General features: G+C 40.2%; 1 protein-coding gene across 1 annotated transcript in view; it reads left to right on the top strand.

The window, feature by feature from the left end:
- cskl (c-src tyrosine kinase-like) overlaps nucleotides 1–2500 on the top strand; it is a 38541-nt gene that overhangs the window by 15570 nt on the left and 20471 nt on the right. The window lies entirely within an intron of this gene.

Genomic DNA, 2500 nt, shown 5'->3' with positions numbered 1-2500 from the left:
TGGTTTAGGATGTTTCCATAAACACTGATATCACCCTGTGCAGGTCTTAAATGCTTTAAAATAGATTTTTAGTGTAGATGATTAATAAATAATTGTGCATATTTTTAATGCCTAAAAATTAACGTTTCCATATCTTTTCATTTAATTGTTTATTCATGTATAGTAATGATTTATAAAAAGAAAACTAAAACCAGTGTGAAATAAATGTTAAAAGCAGGAATAAGAAATTAATTTTACAATTGTACTTTTCCTGCAGGTACTAAACATCTGCAATGTTTAGTGTCCACAAATGACAACGGACCTTTCGCAAAAACAGTAGTATGAAACAGAGCTTAATTTATTTATTTTATTTTTTTTACATTTTAAGAAACCCAATCAATAAATAGACCCACTGTTTTGTGACTTTACTGTGTAGCCTATAGTCTCAGTTCAAGCAGTAGCTATACGTGCACTGATCGATCATCTCTTCTAGCACATCAATATGTTGTTTAAGTGTGATAAAAACCAAGGCAGAATTGAAAGAGTATCCCTGGCTCTAAAATGTTAATTCTCTGCTAAATTATATGCTAAATAATAATAATGAACTGCTCGTCTTTATCTTTTACATTTACACGTATTCATTTAGCAGACTCTTTTCTCCAAAGTTTGAGGAATAAGGCATAGGGAGGGATTTGGAGGTGTAGGCTAACTGTTTTTATAATTCTGTTAACTGTCAGATTGCCTGTCAATCAAACTTCGGCGAAACTCAGTTAAAAACTAAATATTACAACTATAAAATTATTACAAATTATAAATATTATGTACGTTAGCTAAATTACCCCGAATGTTTACGTTATTTTGTGTTGGTCAAGTGACTCCCAAGTGGTGAATACAACATGAACATAAAACATAAAAACCTTTCTAGCATGAGTTCTTCATAAGTATCTGTGGATATGTTGACAAGAAACAACAGTAAACAAAACTTTTAGATATGATAATTTGTGTAAATTAAAATTTGGTATTTGGAATAAAAAATCTATAGCTACACAAGCAAGGTAAACGCACTTAATTGCTAATAAAACATAATTGAAGATCAGTGGGGAAAAAATAATAAAGAATGAATTGTGTGGAATGTACTGGAAACCCCCTTAAGGCAAACGCAGACGTCACGTTCATTGAGACGAGTGCATGTTGCAAAGTCATATTAAAGAACCCTTCGGAACGCCATACTCATGCACTCACACACACACACACACACTCACACACACACTCTCACACTCACTCGCACACTTACACTCTCACACACTCGCACACTCTCACACACACACACACACTCACACACACTCACACACACACACACACACACACACTCTCACACACACTCTCACACACACTCTCACACACGCACACACACTCACACACACACTGATGTATTGATGATCGTTCACATGAATGTAATCAGATCATTATGGTATGGCATGTTTTGAATATTCAGTAAATCTCTCGTCCTCGGCTCAGATGGTCAGTCGGGTCTCCTCATGATGTCACGTCTGTGATGGCCCAGTGTGTGTGTGTGTTTCGCTCATTACCCAGAATCCTCCACTCAAACACAGTTCTCCTCTAACGTCATTAGATTTGAACAATCGCAGCGAGTCTGAACTGAGTCTGCTTGCGGATTTCAGTGACTGCAGCCTGGATCGATGACCTCTGACCTCAGCAGTTGCTGTTTGATTGACAGTTCTGTTTTTCTCTGTGATTCAGAGCTGAAGTTTCTCAGTGAAATGCAGAAGTGAAAGAGTGACGTCCTGCGGTTCGGCTGCTGAGAAGAGCCGATATCTCTGAGCAAACGTTACGCCCCTTTCAGAAGATGTGATCTAAACCTCTGGTGTCTCCAGAGTGTGTGTGTTTGTGTGTGTGAAGTTTCAGCACAAAATACCCTCAGATCATTTATTATCACATCAAATTTGCCCCTATTTGTGCGAGCAAAACACGCTGTTTGTGTGTGTGTCCCTTTAAATGCTAATGCACTCACACACTGCCCCTACCCCTAAACCTACCCATTACACACACACACACACACACACACACACACACACACACACACACACTGCCCCTGCCCCTAAACCTACCCATTACACACACACACAAACACACACACTGCCCCTGCCCCTAAACCTACCCATTACACACACACACACACTGCCCCTAAACCTACCGATCTCACACACACACACACACACACACACACACACACACACACACACACTGCCCCTGCCCCTAAACCTACCCATCACACACACACACACACACACACACACACTGCCCCTAAACCTACCGATCACACTCACACACACACACACACACTCTCACTCTCTCTCTCACACACACACACACACACACACACACACACACACACACTGTCACACACACTCACACACACACTCACACACACACACACACACACACACAAACTCACACACACACACACACTGCCCCTGCCCCTAAACCTACCCATTACACA

Source organism: Gobio gobio (assembly GCF_949357685.1).
Source record: "Gobio gobio genome assembly, chromosome: 9".
NCBI classification, from domain to species: Eukaryota; Metazoa; Chordata; class Actinopteri; order Cypriniformes; family Gobionidae; genus Gobio; species Gobio gobio.
This window is presented reverse-complemented; position numbering and strand designations above follow the sequence as displayed.